The sequence below is a fragment of the Trichosurus vulpecula genome, chromosome 1 (assembly GCF_011100635.1).
Source record: "Trichosurus vulpecula isolate mTriVul1 chromosome 1, mTriVul1.pri, whole genome shotgun sequence".
Lineage (NCBI taxonomy): Eukaryota > Metazoa > Chordata > Mammalia > Diprotodontia > Phalangeridae > Trichosurus > Trichosurus vulpecula.
This window is the reverse complement of record NC_050573.1, coordinates 442,210,458-442,231,473: the sequence shown is the minus strand read 5'-3', so window position 1 is coordinate 442,231,473 and position 21,016 is coordinate 442,210,458. Positions and strand designations below refer to the sequence as shown.

The window sequence follows — 21,016 nt, the reverse complement described above, 5'->3', positions numbered from 1 at the left end:
GGATAAGTCACTTAAGCCCATTTGCCTCAGTTTCCTCATCTGTAAAATGAGTTGGAGAATGAAATGGCAAACCACTCCAGTATCTCTGCCAAGAAAATCCCAAGTGAGTTCACAAAAAGTCTGACATGACTGAAATGACTAAACAAATATTTCTTTATGTGTACATTGTCACCCCCTATATACTATTAGTGCCTTGAAGGCAAGGATTATTTAATTTTTGTCTTTGAATCTCCATTACCTAGCACAGTGCTTAGTAGGTGCTTAACAACTCTGTCGATTTATCGAATGAACTTACTAACTCTTTTGGATAACTTTTCCCTGATGTTTAAACCTTTAATTTTGCTTTCTTGTCTTATTTCTATAGCTAGCTATAGCTAACATTATTAAAACTATGTAAATTATTAGTGGGAATAGGGGTAGCCTTATTTTATACCTGTTTGTATTAGAAAAACTTCTGTTATTTGCCATTACAAATAATGCTAGCTTGACTTTAGATATATACTTTTGATCACATTAAAGGAGAGTTCTTCTATGCCTACATTTTTCAAAAAAATTGTGTTGCATTTTGTCAAAAGTTTTCTTCTGTGTATGATATAATTGTGTAGTTTTTGTTGTATATATGATTAATTGTGCTGCTTTCCTACTAAATCATCCTTGCATCCTTAGCATGAACCCACTTGAACTGTCTTTAGGGGAGAAGCTCAATAAACATAAACTGATGATGTGACTATTTTAGCCCATTCCATTAGAAACAATGAATATGAACACTGACAGTTAATTTATAGTAAGTAATCATCAATACCCTTTATTTAAAAAGCAAACCACAAGGTTCTTTCCCTAACCTCCACTTAAATTTCAGCTAAGAAAGCTCTGATTTGTACCAAGGCACTGCCAGAAAGCCAACCAAATTATCCCCCATAAGTATAAGAAGCACATGTGGCAGAGTTCTTCACAAGTCCACTCTTAGGCCCTCTCCTTACTTCTTACTCCTACTTACATCCCTTGAATGCTTTATGAATGATAACTATGTCCTATAATTTATTTTATTGGCTTTAGAGACAGAAAACATCTTAAAGACCAATTAGTACAAACCTGATTTAAGCAGATGACCAGGCTACACGAGCAGCAAGGTACTCAGGATGAAAATTCCAAGTTAATTACTTATAATCAAATTAGGCTAATATATGTTTTTAATAATATGAACAATTATTGTGCTTCATGTTAATTAGGTACAGGGACAGCTAGGTGGCACAGTGAGTAGCACACTGGCCCTGGAATCAGGAGGACCTGTGTTCAAATCCGGCCCCAGACACTTGACACACTAGCTGTGTGACCTTGGACAAGTCACTTAATGCCACCTTGCCTTCCCCCCTCCAAAAAAATGAATAATTAGGTACACACAAAAAGCAGTTTATATAGATGACTAATTAGTATTACTTTTATGCTGACAAATTACACTTTCCATTTTTTCTCTTCTCACTCTGTTAACAGACTTAACTAACATTTACTAAGCACCTACTCTGCATAACACTAAGCTATCTGCTGGTTTTCCACTAACTGTAGTATCCTTAATTAAATAAAATGAGGATGAAAACGTTGACATCTATAGATAGTGCTTTAAGGCTTGCAAAGTAGTCTTCAACCACTATCCCATTTGATCCTTATTATCTTGTAAGACTGGTGCTATTACCGGCCCCATTTTACAGAGAGGGAGCCTGTGGCACAGAGGTTAAGTGTCCTGCCCAAGGTCACAAAGCCAGCAAGCCACAGAAGTGAGATTCAAATCAAGATTTCTTCTGACTTCACATTAATGTTCTTTCCATTATACTACACTGCCTCATGGGAGTCATAATATTTACATTATCTACTTCACAGAGCTAGTATAAGAATCAAATGAAACAAAGGATATAAAGTGCTTAAGTTACTGTATATCAACTAGCATCATATCATTATATGGATGAAGAAACAGGGCCAGGGAATCTGTCAATCAATCAATAAGTATTTATTAAGTGCCTACTATGTGTTAGGCACTGGGGAGACAAGTATAAATAATGAAGCAATCCCTACTTTCAATGAGCTTACATTCTAATGAAGAAGACAATGAGGACATATAAAAAATAAGTTTACATGCAAATTAAAGTAATCCAGCGATTCTGCCTCACTCTTATCAAGTAGCAAAGATGGCAAAAAGGGAAAATAATAAATTTTGGAAGGGCTGTGGGAAAACAGGCATATTGATTCACTATTGGTACACCAGTGAATGGGTACAACCATTCTGGAAAGCAATTTAGAACTATACACAAAAAGTTACTAAACAGTACATTCCCTTTAGCCACCTATACCACTGCTAGGTCTATACCCAAAAGAGATCAAAGAAAGAGGAAAAGGTTCCATATGTACAAAAATATTTATAACAGTTCTTTTTGAAGTGGCAAAAAATGAGAAACTACGAGGATTTCCAACAATTGAGAAATAGCTAAATAAGTTGTATGTGAATGAGAAGGAATATTGTTGTGCGGTAAGAAATGAGTAAATAGATGACTTTAAAAAGATATAAAACTAACACAGTGTGAAGTAAGCAGAAACAGCAGAACAACTTATGCTATGACATCAATATCATAAAAAATGAATAATTTCGAAGATTTTTATAAATGAAGAGTAGAATTAGCAGAACCAGGAAAACGATTTTACAACCCATTAAAAACAATTTGGAAAACTGTAAGAACTATGATCAATCCAATGACCATTCATAATTCCAGGGGACCAATGATGGAACATGTTATCCATTATGAAGAAGTGATGGGATTTGTGGTACAGAATGACACACATACACATAGCCACTGGGGGAATGTTATGCTTGAGTATGCATATTTGTTTTTTGTTTTTTGTTTTTTTTATCACACAAATCTGTTTTTTATTAGCATGGAAAATGGAAACAAGATTAGAAGAATATATAACATCTTAAAGGGTCACTGAGATCTCTAAAGGTGGGGGCACTTGGACTTTACAACCCCAGGGGAGGGTTGAGAATTAGCAAATGCCTTAGCTGGTCATCTCCACTGCCCCTGAATGGTTATTCTTCTCCCGCTGGGAGATTGTCCTCAATTCGCTTGATGAACCGCATCCTGATTTCTGTCACCCCGCCTCCTTTCAGTGTATCCTGAACAAACTTCACATCCACTGCCATCCGGACCATCTCCAGGGCTCCCCTCAACGCCCCACACAAGAGATTGGTATAAATGAGGGATGAGTGGTGATTGGTATAAATGAGGGATGAGTGGTTATCAGGAAGCTCCACAAAATCCACCAGGGGGTTGTTTTCCAAGATCAAAGAGAATTCGTCACCAGCGGGGCTCCAGTTGGTGATGCTTGGGGTGATGCCTAGGTACATTTTAAAAGCTACCTTGGCAATAACATCTGCTGTTTCTCGAAAGTCATGGCACCCGCCAACGTTTGACTGAGCCAGGAAATCTTGAATCAATCAGATGCCAATATTGTAGCCCATTTTGTCCAGTTGTTTGTTCACATCTTCATCATTTTCATAGTCATTGCAAAGCTGAGTGACCAGGGCTCCATAGGTCAGGGTAAAAAGCTCAGAACTCATTTTCTTGCTCTCAGTGCCTCGGTTTGCTTGCCTTGACATAGCGCCGGCCGCCCCAGCCTCAGGCCCACTCACTTATTCCCCGGTGCTCCTACCTCCCTATTCCCCCACCCAGAACTCCCCAACTTGTTCCAGCCCAGCAGCAGCAGCACAGCCTGGGCCTGAGAGACTGACGGACCCCCTGACCCGAGTATGCATATTTGTAACAAGGAATTTTCTTTTTTTCTTTTTTAAAATGTAGTGGGAGGTAGGAGGGAGAAAAATAAATAGATTTTTGCTAATTTTTTAAAAATTACTTAGGTACTGGGTTACTACAGATGTAAAACACTGCATGAACTTTCAAATTGAGCATTTCCAATGAGTATTTCCAATCATATTATTAATTTTGCTTATCTGTTTTGTAGAGACTGCTCACAAAGTGGGAGTAATCCAGAAATGTTTAAAATGTAAAAATTAAACACATCAATAAAACTGAAAAATGTGTATGCAGCACAAATATAAAGTTAATAAATGCAAATATATTCAAAGTAGCCAAATATAAAGGAATTTGGGAGGGAGAGTACTAGCAGTTGGCAAGTGTCAGGAAAGGCACCTAAGCTGCCTCTTAAGAGAGCAGATCAGAGAGCAGGTCAGAAGTAGTGAGTCAGGTAAGGAGGAAAGCATTCTAGGTATTAGGAATGGCCAATCCAGAAGCATGGAAAAGGGAGTCAAAAGACATAGCTTGGTGTGTGAGGAACATCAGGAAAGCATATTTGGATGAACTGAAGAGAGCAGGTGGTAGAGTAATGCCCAATGAGACTGGAAAGATGGGTCGGGACCAGATTGTATAGGACTTTAAAAACTAAAGAGAAGTTTATATTTTATCCCAAAGGCAATAGGAAGACACTGGAGTCAAATGAAAGGGGAATCACACGATCAGATTTGTGCTTAAGGAAACAGCATTGTGTAGGATGGACTGGAGTGGTGAAAGATTTGAGGTAGGGAAGCTGTTGTAATAATTTAGGTGAGAAGTGATGAAAGTCTGAACTAAGGTGGTAGCTGTGTGATTGGAGAGAAGGGATCAGATTCAAGAGGTGTAGAAACAGCAAGATTTGACAACTGATTGAATATATGGGGTGAGGGATGACAGTAAGGGAATCCAGGGTAATACTGAAATCATTCATCTGGGAGTCTAGAAGGATGGTTCTACCTTTGACAGAAACAGGGAAGTTTGGGAGATGGGAAGGTTCAGGGGTGAAAGATAATGAGTTCCGTTCACTTACCACCACATTTCCTGTGTGCCTGTGCATGGGAAAACTTGTTTGGTAACTATGTTCATCACCAAGAATGGTAGCAACATGGCACCTGAGAGTAGGCAGTTTGGGTTGGGGAAGGGGACAGGAATTGATATTCTTTTCCTTAAATAAAATTCCGGAGGCATGCAAAAGGCATTCTCTTACAGATTTATGACATCTCCCCTACTCATGTGGGCTATATTCATGTTGAATCAATCAACAAATATTTATTGAGCACTTTTTTCGATGGGCCCATCGCAGGCTAGGCTCTGTGAGCCATACAAGAGAAATATAAGCATGATTACTATCATTATATGAGGTTACCAAAAATAGATTTAAAAGAAAATGTGGAAACCAAATTTTTGGCTCCATTTAATGAAATAATTAGAGTGACTGAGCAACGACTGCACTAGTTACTTTGAAGGATACAAAGAAGACTTTCTTTGCTTTCTGATAATTACCCAGTCTAGTTGGAGACATAGTGAGTGGTACCTTTCTTCGATCTTTGTTGAGTGCTTGCAATCTGCCATCCCAAAGGACCCTAGACGATTCTTCTGCTCTGAGTGGGCCAGAGAGGAAGACTGTCCAGTGGTTGTTGGGTTGGTTATTTTCATGGCCACTGGGAAAAGGGAGTTTAAAAGTTTCCCCTCACAGTTTAGAACCCTTTAGAACCCTTCTCCTCCTGTAGGTCAAATTCCCTACAAAGACAGAAGCATTCAGGTATACCACTATCATATAGAAAAGCCATATAATTACTATTCTCAACCTTTCACCCTTCCCCCAGCAAAAAGGCCCAAGCAGTCCAGCAGCTACTATGTAGTAGTCTATTGTTTCTTCTTGCCTCAAACATTCATAATTCTTGGTTACAATATCAATAAAATGAAAGTATTATTTAGTTTTAACTTCTATTGTCAAATTGAAGTGGACACTGGAAACAATTATTTGGATACTTCAAGATGAATTAAGCTGACACAAGAAGGAAGGAATTGTATGGTAGTATTTTCCCCACACTATCTATTGTAATTTTTGCTTACCCATTCAGAGGAAACGGTGCTAAGAGCTTAAAGGGATCTTAAAGATCTAAATCAAAAATCATTTAAGCACCTGCCTCGAGCAAGGCACTGGCATTACAAAGATGAAAGGAATGTATAGTAAAAGGACAATAAGGAATAATCAGATGGCTAGAAGAACCAAGAGAGAAATGACAGTATTCAGGAAGAGAGGGTGGTCGAGTGTCAAATGCTTCAGGGAGGTCAAAAAAGCATGAGGACTGGGAAAAGACCACCTGAACTGATCACTGGAAACTTTGGAGAGTGCAATTTCAGTTGAGCAAGGAAAGGTTGATAGCCTGGCAGAGTACTGAGGAAAGGACTGGAGGTCGGAGTAGTGATAATGCCAGTGCCTTGCTCAAAGCAGGTGCTTAAATGATTATTGATTCGGATCACTAAGATCCCTTCAAGCTCTTAGCACCACGTTTCCTCTAAATGGGTAAGCAATAATTACAAAGTTAGATACCATAGGGAAAATACTACAGTGTAATTCCTTCCTTCACAGGTCAGCTTAATTCAGACCTTTTATCTTGAAGTATGCAAATAATTTAGAAGTAAGACAGGGAGGGATGAAATGGTAAGGGACTATGGCTGCATAAAGGGATTTCAGAATTATTGATAAAATAAAAGGAATGCTTACTAGTACAAGGTGAGTGTGGTTTTGGTGGAATGGAAGAATAGAGTAGATCGTAGGAATTTGGGGAATTAAGGAGCCCACAGAGTTTGAGGAAATCTAATGGAGAAGATTTTGAACCAGCTACTAAGCAACTTGAAAAGGATAGAGAATGACCTGGTGACCATTAGATCATTGCCACCAGATGCCAATTCAGTGATAAATTTGGACATAGTGAACCTCAGAGGAGTAGAGATTGCTGAGTTAAGTGTCAGAGGGAAAGTCTGGAAGTGGCAATGGGCTATAAAGTCCCTATAGGATCATTGTGGGAAGGAGGAGGGTAGAGAGCTATGAGAGAAATTGTGACTAAGACTGGAAAGGATGGCTGGCTAAGAATGCCATGTCATCTAGGAAAAGCAGGCTCCATGAGTAGTAGAAGATACAAGGAACACAAGAGGAAATGGGGTAGAAGGAAATGTTAATTGGGTTAGTTACAATGTGTTAATTATGGAATGGGAATTTCAGAGAGCACAGTGGAAGGGACAGAAAGACCAACATGAGACATTGGAGGAGTACAGTCGATGTGGATAAGAATGAGAGAAAGGGAAGTGATTTTTGCTTAGACAGAAGGGGATTCTCTGTCATAGGAACTGGAAGAGTAAGAGGTCAGAGCTCCTCCTATCAATCAATCAACAAACATTTACTAAGTGCAAGGGTCCCACACATAACTTATTCGGTTGCTAGTACCCTCTCCCTAAAACCTGCTTTATTACATAAGTAATTTTCAATATACCTTTTGCTATTTCTCCTTGCCCCTGCCCCCCAATAGACTGTCTATTCTTCGGGGGCAGAGACAATTACATTTTTGTTTAACCACAGTGCCTAGCACAATGCCTGGCATATAGCAAGTGCTTAATAAATGCTTTTTTTGTTGTTTTTTTTTACTCAAACAAGCATTGGTTTTTTAAATTTAAATTTATTATTAATTTTGGACATTTATTTTTAAAATTTTTAGTTACAAATTCTCTCTTTACCTTTCACCCCCTCCCCACCCATTGAAAGGCATGCAATATAACCAATTATACATGTGAAATATTTCTACATTTATTTATTTAAATAAAGTGAGAAAATTATACTTCAATTAGCATTCAGAGTTCACATATTCTCTCACTGAAGGTGGATAGCATTTTTTCCATCATGAGTCCTTTGGAACTGTCTTGGATAATTGTATTCATCAAAGTAGCCAAGTCTTTCACAGTTCATAATTTCAACAATGCTGTTACCATGCACAATGACCTCCCAGTACTTCCCACTTCACTTTGCATCAGTTCATATGTGTTCTTCCAGGTTTTTCTGAAATCACCTCCCTGGTCATTTCTTATAGCATAGTAGTATTCCATCATAATCATAAGCCACAATTTGTTCAGCAGTTCCCCAACTGATGATCATCCCCTTGATTTCCAATTCTTTGCCACCACAAAAGAGCTACAAAACAAAAATATTTTTTGTACCTATAGGTCCTCTTCCTTTTTCTTTGATCTCTTTGGGATACAGACCTAATAGCTAAGTCAAAGGGTAGGCACAGTTTTATAGCCCTTTGGACATAGTTCCAAATTGTTCCCCAGAATGGTTGGACCGGTTCACTACTCTGTCAGCTGTTCGTTAGTGTACCTATTTTTCCTTCATCTCCTCCAGTATTTGCCATTTCTGATAGGTGTGAGGTGGTATTTCAGAGTTGTTTTAATTTGCTTTAGTGCATTAGAGCATTTTTTTCATATGACTATAGATAGCTTTGATTTCTTCTTTTGAAAACTGCCTGTTTATATCCTTTGATTATTTATCAATTAGGAAATGGCTCTTATTTTTTATAAATTTGACTCGGTCTATATTTAAGAAATGAGCCTTTATCAGAGAAACTTGCTGTAAACATTTTTGATTATTTCATTGTTTATGGTACCTTTTAGTGTAATGTAGTTTCCCTGATTACCTTTTTTAATGAGGTCTATTTGGGCTTTTGCTTTGTCTGAGATCATGATTACTACCTCTATCTTTTTTTGCTTCGGCTGAAGCATTCAATTCTGTTTCAGTCCTTTATTTTAAGTTGTCTCTTGTAAGCAGCATATTGTTGGATCCTGGTTTCTAATCCATTCTGCAGTCTATATGAATGAGTTCATCCCATTCATATTCACATTTATGATTATTAACTGTTTTTCCCTCCATCCCATTTTCTTCTTCTTCTTCTTCTTCTTCTTCTTCTTCTTCTTCTTCTTCTTCTTCTTCTTCTTCTTCTTCTTCTTCTTCTTCTTCTTCTTCTTCTTCTCCTCCTCCTCCTCCTCCTTCTCTCTCTCTCTCCTTCTTCCATCACTCCTTAAAAGTCTATTTTGCTTCTAACTGCCTACCTTCATTTGCCCTCCCTTTATCATCCGCCTGCCCTTTCTCTTATCCCCTTACCCTTAGGTAAATGTATATATATTCTTCCCTCTTAGAACTAATTCCAATGAGAGCAAAGTTAGAGAATTGCCTGCTACCTCCTGCTCTATTTTCCCTTCCACTGTAAAAGCTCTTCCTTGCACACCTCTTTTATGTGAGAAAATTTTCGCCATTCTTTCTCTTCCCCTTTCTCCCAATTTATCCCTCCTTCTCAACCCTTCATTTTTTGAGATCCTTCCTGTATCATCAACTCATACGCATACCCTCTGTATATGTAAACTCGTTGTACCTGCCCTAATAATGATAAAATTCTTAAGAATTATATGTATCATCTTTCCGCATGGGAATGTAAACAGTTCAACTTTATTGAGTCCCTTATGATTTTTCTTTCATGTTTATCTTTTTATGTTTTTCTTGAGACTTACATTTGGAAGTCAAATTTTCTATTCTGCTCTGGTCTTTTCATCAGGAATGATTGAAAATCCTCTAATTCATTAAATATACACCTCCCCATCCATCCCAAAGAATTATACTCAGTTTTGCTGGGTAAGTTATTCTTGGTTGTAATCTGTGCTCCTTTGCACTTCCAAAATATCATATTCCAAACCCTCTGCTCCTTTAATGCAGAAGCCACTAAATCTTGTGTGATCCTGACTGTGACTCCATATGACATCTGAATTGTTTCTTTCTGACTCCTTGCAGCATTTTCTCTTTGGCCTGGGAGCTCTGGAATTTGGCTATAATATTCCTGGAAGTTTTCATTTTGAGATCTCTCAAAAAATAATCAGTAGATTCTTTAAATTCTTTTTTCCCTTCTGGATCTAAGATATTAGGGCAGTTTTCTTCGATAATTTTTTTTCAAATATGATGTCTAGGCTCCTCCTTTGATCATGGCTTTCAAGTAGTCCAATAACTTAAAATTATCACTCCTTGATCTATTTTCCAGATCTGTTCTTTTTCCTATGAGATATTTCACATTTTCTTCTATTTTTTCCATTATTTTGACTTTGTTTTATTGCTTCTTGATATCTCATGGAATCATTAGCTTTCAATTGTCCAATTCTAATTTTTAAAGAATTATTTTCTTCAATGAGCTTTTGTATCTCTTTTTGTATTTGGCCAATTCTGCTTTTTAAGGAGTTCTTCACTTCAGTAAATTTTTGCACCTCTTTTGCTATTTGGCCAATTCTGTTTTTTAAGGTGTTATTTTCTTCAGTATTTTTTGTACCTCTTTTACCAAACTATTAACTCTCTTTTCATCATTTTCTTGCATCACTCTAATTTCTTTTCCCAACTTTCCCTTTACTACTCACCTCTTTCTTTAATTCTTCCAAGAATTCTTGTTGGGTTTGGGCCCAATTAACATTTTTTCTTTGAACCTTTTTTGGTAGCTGTTTTCACATTGTTGTCTTCTTCTGAGTTTATGTCTTGATCCTCCGTGACACCATAGTAACTTTTTATGGTCCAATTCTTTTTTTGTTCTTTGCTTGTTTTTCTTGGCTTTGAACTTTGTGTAAAAGTTGGGCTCTGTTCACCTGAAGGTGAGGAGGTACTGCCCCAAGCTTCCTGCTGTTATTTTCAGAGCTAGTTCTGGGAGTCTGTGAGTTTTTGGTGTAATCTTGGGAGAGGTATGGTCACTGCTCTTCTGCATCTGTGCTCTGGTCTTTACCCAGGAAGGGACCCTGATTCCCTGCAGCCATGAATGTTAGTGCTTTCTTTGCTTTGGAACTGCAACCAGGGCCCCCGCTCCCTTGTGACCATCCCTGGGTGATACTTTCCACACTGGAACTGTGACCCAAAACCATGTATGGGTAAGAGTTGCCAATCAGTGCCAGCTATAGCCAGCGCCGGCAAAGAGTCCTCTCTAATCTCTTTCTGAGCAGCTGTTAGACCCCTTTCCCATATCTGGGCTGAGAGCTCTTGAAGCTGCTGCTGATGGTGCTTTGGCCCCCATTGCTGGCCACACATGTGGGCTCCTAATAGATCTCCCCATTCCAGTATCACAGACTTTTCCTGCTGATCTCTTAAGTTTTCCTAGACCAGTAAAAAGTCTCACTCCAACTTGTTGGCTCTGCTGCTCCAAAATTTTATTTGAGGTATCATTTTAAAGTTGTTTAGAGGGGAATGTTAGGAGACTTCAGATGGGTGTCTGCCCCTAATCTGCCATCTTGGCTCTGCCCATAAATGCATGTGGAATGGAACTAAAATTATCTTTTGGGACATTTCTTTAATGAAACACTGGAAGCTACAGAACTGAAAGCTATTTTTTTAAACTTCTTACTTTGACAGATGCTGGGCAAGCTAGGTGGCACAGTGGATAAAGCACTGGGCCTGGAATCAGAAAAACTCATCTTCATGAGTTCAAATCTGGCCTCAGACACTTACTAGGTGTATGACCCTGGGCAAGTCACTTAACCTTATTTGCCTTAGTTCATCATTTGTAAAATGAGCCAGAGAAGGAAATGGCAAACCACTCTAGTATCCTTGCCAAAAAACACCCCAAAATGGGGTTACAAAGAGTTGAATGCAACTGAAATGACTATACAAGTGAGAGATGTTTATTTTGCTACTTTTTTTGGTGAACAATATTAAGTTCCTATTATTTTCAGTGGCTGGAACATAGTAGGTGCCTAATAAATGCTTATTGACTGATTTCATATTTCTTCTAAAAGGATAGGCCTTTAACAAAGTCTTATTAAAAGTACACTTTCTTTTCTTGTCTGTAAACTGATTTTAAAAGTTAAATTTCCGTGACTAAATAATTTTGAACACACTACAAACCACATGCCGCCTGGAAATAATTCATTATAACCACCTCCTACAAAAGCAACTTTGCCTTACTACCACAAATTGCCTGGAGGTTTTTATATAAGCATATGCACCTGATTTCCTGGGTTTTACTCCTAGAAATGTCCTGATTGTCACCACCGCGCTACACTCTAAAGCTAGTCAGAGGCATACTTACAAAGCCATATATCTATGTAGTGAGGGATAGAATGCCCCTTTCTATGAGTAGTTGTTTTTTCAACCTGTGATTCTCTCTTGGGATTTGAGTACATTTTCAATATAATTTTACTGTCCAAATATAGAAAATTCTAGAACATTTCAATGGTTTATGAGGACAATGGGACAATATTTGAAACCAGATCTGCCCCAGAAACTCTGGGATTCATGGCTGCCATAACTATAAAACTATGAGAAATGGATTCTATAAAAAAGCAGTGGGGCGGGCAGGGCAGAATGCCGTAGTACCAAATGAATTCACAAACAGAATCAAATGAACAAGGTGGTTTCTCATGTGGAATGCAACAAGCAGACTTCTCTGAGAATCCTAAAAGCATTGACTAGGGACTCAAAAAGATGTATACACAGACACACACACATATAGCCACATGTGTACTGAGGTCAAGAATCCTCATCAGGAGTTTCTTACGCCAATGAAATCACAGGTTGGTTAAAAACACACACATACAGACATACCCCTGCATATGTGTGCATGTTTATATGTACATACATGTACATGGACTCTTACCAGACCTGTGACTTCATTTTAATAAGGAATTCCTGATGAGGGAAATTCCTCTACCAAAGGAGGCCGCTCTGGAAATTGAATTATACAGAGGTACCTGGAGATAATGAAGGTTAAGTGATTTGTTCAAGGTCACACAGCCAACACATATCAGATGCAGCACTTGAACATAAGTCTTCCTGATTCCTAGACTGATTCTCTATCCGCTAGTCCATTGTGTGTGTGTGTGTGTGTGTGTGTGTGCGCACGCACGCGCGCCCGCACACCCATGCACATACCATATAACACACATATGGTCCACATGCCAGGGAAAAATCTATTTCACTGTTGAAAAGTTCACATGGTACTAAAAGGTGAGTGTCTTTAGGCCAGTGGTGCAGAAGTTAGTATTCAAGTGGGCATCCTTCCCAGCAGCTATCTTAGGCTCTGGTTGTATTATCTCTGGGGACATAGACAGCTTTGGAATGGCTAGTATCAAGCCCAGGCATCATACAGGCCAGTGACCTCTGGCTGAATGACTCCATTGTGGGGCCAAGCTCTAATAGGTTTTTTTGGACATCGTTGCAGCACTAGATACATCTTTTTTTTTTTTGCAATTTATTTCTTTTTCAACATTTACTTTTATAAGATTCTGAGTTTCAAATTTTTTTTCTCCCTCCCTCCATCTCCTCCCACTCCACAAGACAGCAAGCAATCTGATATAGGCTATATATGTACAATCATATTAACCATATTTTCACATTAGTCATGTTGTGAAGGAAGAATCTGAACAAAAGAGAAAAACAATGAGAAAGAAAAAAAAACAACAAAAAAACCCAAGAAGATAGCATGCTTTAATCTGCATTCAGACTCCATAGTTCCTTCTCTGGATGTGGATACCATCTTCCATCATGAGTCTTTTGGAATTGTCTTAGATCATGGCATTGCTGAGAAGAGCTAAGTCTATCAAAGCTGGTCATCGAACTATCTTGTCGTTACTATGTACAATCTTCTCATTCCAGTCACTTCACTCAGCATTAATTCATGTATGTCCTTCCAGTTTTTTTCTGAACTCAGTCTGCTCACCATTTCTTATACGACAATAGTATTCTATTACATTCATATACCACAGCTTGTTGAACCATTCACCAATTGATGGGTTTCCCCTCAATGCCTAATTCTTTACCCCTAGAAAAGAGCTGCTATAAATATTTTTGTACATGTGGGTTCTTTTCCCTTTTTTATGATCTCTTTGGGATATAGACCTAGTAGTGCTATTGCTGGATCAAAGGGTATGAACAGTTTTATAGCCCTTTGGGCATAGTTTCAAATTGCTCTCCAGAATGGTTGGATCAGTTCACAACTCTGCTAACAATGCATTAGTGTTCCAATTTTCCCACATCTTCTCCAACATTTGTCATTTTCCTGTTTTGTCATGTTAGCCAATCTGATAGGTGTGATGTGGTACCTCAGAGTTGTTTTAATTTTAGTTTCTCTAATCAACAGAGATTTAGAGCATTTTTTCTTATGACTACAGAGAGCTTTAATTCTTCATCTGAAAACTGACTGTTCATATCCTTTGACCATTTATTGATTGGGGGATATATCTTTTCTAATACTAAGCTTCATCAATGTGTAGACAAAGTTCATGCCGTGCTTGTGGGAAAAAAATACTTCTCCTCATAGGCCAATCAGTTAGAAGGTCTTAAGTACTGGCTTACAAGCATGTATGTGTTTGGGTGTGTGGTAGGGAAAACTGGTGGCAGTGGGGGAGCAATAAGTTGTTAGAATTTCTCCATTGGCTGAATTTAGAGTGGAATATGTGTGACGTGTAGAGTAGAGGTTCCTGAACTTATTTGGCCTACCATCCCCTTTTCAAAAAAAAAATATTACTCAGCACCCTCCTGGAAATCTATTTTCTTTAACCCTTTAATGTTTTTTTTAATTGTACAATTTCAAAAAGATATAATTTTTTTTAAAATGATGCATCTTAAATTTAATAATTTATTGTAAATTTGTGTGGTTTTTCCTGCATTGAAATTTTGATGATGTAATATTGTATCATATAACCACATAGTATTGTATTGTAAACAAATCATTACACATACACATATTCCTGTCAATGCATGCTAGACTTCATAAAATTCATGCACATGCTCTCCTGCCAACACTTACTTGTTAAGACCTGTTGGCAGACTTGACCACTGATTGGTTATAACTTGCATTTTGTGTGTTTATTTGGAAAATAATGTAATCACCACAACTTTAACTCTATTACACAACTGATAAAACAGATACAGTTTTTCAAATTTTTTCTCTTCTCTTTTTTCCTTATGCTTCTACTGCCCCATATTTTTATTCAAAGCCCTGCCCCCACCAATTTCTCCCCAGGGAGGCTACTACCACCTCCCTGGATTGTTCCAGCTCCCCTCAAGGGATGCCCACTTTGGGAACCTATGAGCATATCACAAATCCATTTATCAACCCAATAATGATACATATTGGATAAAATGAAGATTGAAAGTTTCTCAAGTACAAAGTAAGTCCCAACAAGGAGCATTTAACCTCAGCCATACCAGAGAGTTAATCAAGGAAGCTCCTTTCCTTTCTTGAGAAGCATTCAAAAACCTACTCCAGATTATGAAACATTGCTGAGAGTGCCTGCTGACTTGCTGTATTATGTAATTTGGGTGGCAAAACGTAGTTCTTGTGCAGTTAAAAGAAGCAGCTGGGCACTAAATTAATGGTCTGGGGGTATCTAGGAAAGGGAAGATGCAAAAACAAGGGAAGGGGAAAAAAAGGAGCTCCCAGATTTAAGCCTGTGAAAGAGTTGAGATCTTTCCAGTGACATCCAGACCGCTGAAGACCCAGGCATTTAGCTCACCCTAATCTGCTATTTCAGAACTTGGCCCCTCACCAACTTCCTGTTTCTCTTATTCTGTGATAAGATGAAACTGACTCTGATCATGACACACAATTTCTACAAGGAAGGAGATACCTACATAAATTTATGGGTTCCTTATTTCCTTAAAATTTATTTAACATTCTCACAAACAGTTTAACTTTAATTTCCTTATATTTTAAAGTTAATGCCTAACTATATGGGACATCCCTTTTATGCATAACGTCAGTGACTCATATTTATATAAACATTTTAAGGTTTTCTTTACTAGAAAGAAAAAAATGTTCTCAAGTCTCTGCCCCTGGATGAGGCTAACCTATACCAAAAATCAGAGGTAATTAACAGATCTCAAGGGATGTATGTATGTACACTTTGTAGGAGGTGCTGTTTGGAGGTGTAATAGAAAGGATTAACAGGGTAAAGAAAGAATCGTCATACTAGAGTCAGGTAGAAGAGGACACCAAAGTAAATAAATACAGAAGGCGGGACACATGCTATGAGATGGGGGTCCAAAGCAGAAGCAGTCAATGTAGAAAGATGTGGAAATACCATGAGGGGAGCAACAAAGACTTTAAAAAAATTTTTTTAAAGCAAAAGTCTTTTTGTAAATGGCCAATTTGGGGTACCAAGGTGGCTCAGTGCACAGAACACCAGGGTTGGAATCAGGAAGACTCATCTTCCTGCATTCAAATCTGATCTCAGACACTTACTAGCTGTGTGACCCTGGGCAAGTCACTTCACCCTGTTTGCCTCAGTTTCTTCATCCATAAAATGAGCTGGAGAAGGAAATGGCAAACCGCTCCAATACCTCCGCCAAGAAAATCCCAAATGGGGCCATAAAGAGTTGGAAATGACTCAATAACAACAACTTTAGCAAATGGCATGGCAATATCCTTTTGTAGGAGTAGAAGGTTGTATTTTCACCCAGTTAAATCTACATCATTTTTGGACCTAGACAATATTTTACACAGGTTTCCACATCTCCTTCCATTTTATTTATTTTTTTAAACTGAATTAACTTAAAGGCAGAAGTGGGGAACCAGCGGTCTGAAGGCTGCATGTAGCCCTCTAGGTCCTCAAGTGCAGCCCTTTGACAGAAACTTCAGGCCACACTTGAGGACCTAGAGGGCTACATGTGGCCTCCAGGCCAAGGGTTCCCCACCCCGGAAACAGATATTAACCTTTAAAAAAAAACAACCTAGCATTTACAAAGAGATTTAAGGTTTGCAAAGTACTTTATACTTATTATCTTTGATCCTCACAATTGCTCTGGGAGGTAGGTACTAGTCTTGTGCCCATTTTGGTTCAGTCATTTCAGTTGTTTTCAATTCTTCATGACCCTGTTTGGGATTTTCTTGACAAAGATACTGGAGTGGTTTGACATTTTACAGATGAGAAAACTGAGGGGAAAAAGAGTCAAGGGATTTGCCCAGGGTCACATAGCTAGTAAGTATGTGCTCCATTTTACAGATGAGGAAATAGAGACAGACAGAGGCTAAGTCACTTGCCCAGAGTCACACCCACAGTAAGTATCTGAGACTGGATTGGATTTCAGGTGTTCCAGATTCTAGGACCTGCGCTGTATCCCTGGGGATACAGGTGCTTTTTACCTTCTCACCACGAAAGTATTTCAGGAGTCATAAAAATGAATCTTTGGAAGTGTTGGAGAGTTTTATGATGTCCCCCTTCCCTTTTTGCATTCTTTTTGTATTTCCAGCAACACGCCTATGAAATGTCAATCTTCAAGTGGAAGTGGAAGTGATTTTTAAAAAGAAGGATGATAAGTTATGTTGAGCCAAGTTCTGTCATCAATTACTCACTGGTGTGAGTAAATCAATGAGTAACTGATGACAGAAAAACAGACAAGTAACTAGTGGCTCACTGAAAATTGCTATTTTAGAATTCTTTCTTGGGGAAAAAAATTCCTCAGCATATATAATTCTCCCTTTGTCCCACCTACAAATTTGGAAATTTTCATTGTCATAAATACCTCTGATCACCACAGAATTTGGATGGCTTTTATGTTCTATGTTATGGCCAGGATTTGCTATTTTAATTTATTACATTGCCTCTGAGGAGGGATTGTTCCCCAGCACCGAGCACACAGTCATTGAAGGTGGTGGGTGCAGTGCCTGGAGTCCTAGACCACTAGCCCTAGAGTCAGGGAGGCCTGAGATCAAATGCATCCTCAGACATTTTCTAGTTATGACTCTGAGCACATCCTCCAGTCTCCATCAGTAAAAGAGGATAACAGCACCTACTTTCCAGGGTTGTTTCCAGGGTCAAAAGAGATAACACACGTAAAGCACTTTGCAAAACTTCAAGTGCTATTGAAATGCTAGCTATTATTTATAAATGCTTGTTAACGGATTGCCAGAACTTTATTTCTAACTTAAATGGACAATGAAAAATCATCTCATAAAAGAGAGTCAATAATGAAGGTGGTGGTGTTGCTCATTAGTGTTCGACTCTTTCAGACTCCATTTGAAGTTTTCTTGGCAAAGGTACTGGAGGGGTTTGTCATTTCCTTCTCCAGCTCCTTTGACAGATAAGAAAACTGAGGCAAATGGGGTTAGGTGACTTGCCCCAGGTCACACAACTAGCAAGTGTCTGAGGCCAGATTTGAACTCAGGTCTTCCTGACTCCAGGACCAGTGGTCTATCCACTATGCCACCTGGCTGCCCTAATAATGAAGGTAATAACATTTCAGGAATATTTCTCTAGTCATACTAGAAAAGTAGAATGCAAACTCACTGAAGTCGAGGCACTGTTCTTCATTTTGTGTCTTTGTGTTCTTTGTGATTTGCATCAATTTCTTTTTTACAATAAAATGTTTATAAGGATCAAAGAGCAGGCAGGCACTTCAGAAGTTACCTGGCCCACACTATACCTATACCATGAATCTCTTCCATACTATTTCTAACCAGTGGCCCTTGAGCACTGATCTGAGGACCCTGGGTGATAGCTAGCTCACGACACCAGGAGGAAATCCCCATTGCAAACATCTCCGCCCTTGGCCACCAAGCACCACTATGACTCATATTGCTGCCTTTGGTATGCATGCCATGGGCCGGCAACTGCAGGCCTACAGTGGCAGCTAGCTTCTATTCCTAGTTTATAACTCACAATTTAAGACCCATCATTTTATCAGTAGAATCTGGATTATTTTCCCTACATGGATCTTCTTATACTTTCCTACAATGATGCTCCTATGTCACTCATGACAGCCTCTTGAGAGCTCTCTGCAGGCTGCCTTTTATCAGTAAACTTGTCAGAAAAACTTTTGAGTCCTCTGTAAGTCTGGAGATTTAAGAGATGCTAACTTTTCTGGATTATTTGCAAAAGACATTAAATAAAACTAATTCCAACAGTGATTCTTAAGAGACCTGACTTTGCCATTCCCAAAGGGACCCATTTATCCCTACTTTTTGTTTCCTATTTTTAACTCAGTTTCCTTTCCACAACAAGCTATTTCCCCCATGTTTGTGGTGATGGAAGTAGTTTGATAGCTTCTACTGTGGGACCTTAACAAAGAATTCTCGAAGATCTAAACCAATTGTAGCTATGGCCTCCTTCTTACTTGCATACTTACTGACCCCCTTTAACAAATTGTAGTTGATTAAATGTTATAAAGAGGTCAAGTTTCAGGTAGGGGTTGGATTAACTTATTTAAGAAAAAGATAAATGTTGATGATATCTTTTATTTCTTCCATCATAGTCATTTCAGGATAGCAACCCAGCTGCCACCTCCTGTACTCCACTGAATTCTCCTTTGCAATAAAGAAAAAAAATTAAGCCAAAGAATTAATACAATGATAGTGGTTGATAGTATATACAATGTTCTACCTTCACAAACCCAACTCTTTACCATGGAGAAGGAGGCATCTCTCTCTGATCTCTAGGACCAAGATTGTTCATTGTTGTTCAGGCATTTCAGTCATGTAAGATTCTTCATGACCCCATTTGGGTTCTTGGCAAAGATACTGGAGAGGTTTGCCATTTCCTTCTCCAGCTCATTTTACAGATGAGGAAACTGAGGCAAAGAAGGTTAAGTGACTTGCCCAGGGTCACATAGCTAGTAAGTGTCTGAGGCCAAATTTGAACTCATCAAGATGAGTCTTCCTGACTCCAGGCGAGGCACTCTATCCACTGTGCCACCTTGCTGCCATAAGATTGTTCTTTACAATTACTCAGAATTTGTTTTCCTATTAGCATTCTTTTAATTTACATTATTGTAGTCATTGTATATATTACCTCTCTGGTTCTTCTCACCTTCTATATCAGTTTATACAAGTATTCTCTTGTTTCCTTGACTTCCTTCTAATCATCATTTCTCACTTTGTTTTCAGCTCCTCCTTGGCACAAAAATTGTTGCAATGAATATTGTGATGTATATTACAAGACCTACCTTTCTGTTTCTGACATTCTTACTGGGGTATATGCCCAGGAGGGAGACTGAGGTCAAAGGGTATGAACGATTTAATCACCTTTCTCATATTCTCATACTCCAAACTGTTTTCTAGAGAGGACCAACTCACAGTTCCTCCAATGTATTAGCATCCAATCTTCCTACACCACTCCAATACTGTGTTATTGTTGTTGGGTCTTTTTTGTTGGAATAGATGACTTCTAGAGTTGGTTCCAACTCTCAAGATTCTATGAGTCCGTGAAAACAGGCATGATTTTCCCTTCTAAGTACATTTTGTCTCTCCCTGTACTTTTATATGGACTGGAATTTTGTACTCTGTTCAGTAATCCTTTCTGAGCTTGTCCAGAAGCAAGAGTCATACACATCTGTAGTTCCCTGAGTCAATGCTGAATCCCTTCTTATGAACAGAAGTTAACCTTACAGTCAGTATCTCATTTACTTCACAGGAGGTAACGCATTCTAGCCTGTAGTTCTACAATTTCACCCCTAGTTCTTTCAGCTCTTGGTGGATGTCATCTGGTTCCAATAAATTATTTACTAGCATGTACTTAGAGAAAGGGCAGTTAGGTGGTGCAGTGGAGCGCTGGGCCTGGAGTCAGGGAGACTCATCTTCCAGAGTTCAAATCCGGCCTTAGACACTTAACTGGGTGTATGACTCCGGGAAAGTCACTCAACCCTTTTGCCTCAGTTTCCTCGTCTGTAAAATGAGGATAATAACATTAACCCTTACATCCCAGGACTGCTGTGAGGATCAAATGAGATAATTATTGTAAAATGCCTGGCACGTTTTTGTTGTTCAGTCATTTTTCAGTCATGTTTGACTTTTTGTGACCCTATTTGGGATCTTCTTGGCAAAGATACTGGGGCAATTTGCCATTTCCTTCTGCAGCTGATTTGACATTTGGGTTCAGTCAAAGGGCCACATTTAGGACCTAGAGGGCCACATGTGTCCTTGGGGCCACAGGTTCCCTGGATTAGAGGCTTGAGTTTGAGTCACAGCTCCGCAACCTATTAGGCAACCTGTATGACCTTGGGCAATACACTTAATTTTGTTGAGCCTTGGTTTCCCCATCTGTTAGATTAGGGCACTGTACTAGATGAGCTCAGAGCTTCCTTCTACCTCAAAACTTATGATACCGTAACGAAATGATCTTTGGTCGTTCCTTTCAGAACTATAATTCTATGGCCTTTCTGTTCAGTATTTCAAAGT

At 38.7% G+C, this 21,016-nt stretch overlaps 1 protein-coding gene and 1 pseudogene across 1 annotated transcript in view; both read right to left on the bottom strand.

Annotated features, from left to right (window-relative positions):
* The window catches only part of GCNT4 (glucosaminyl (N-acetyl) transferase 4), a 42,543-nt gene that overhangs the window by 6,526 nt on the left and 15,001 nt on the right, over positions 1-21,016 (bottom strand). The gene's annotated exons all lie outside the window — the stretch shown is intronic.
* On the bottom strand, positions 3,074-3,643 carry LOC118858527 (annotated as a pseudogene).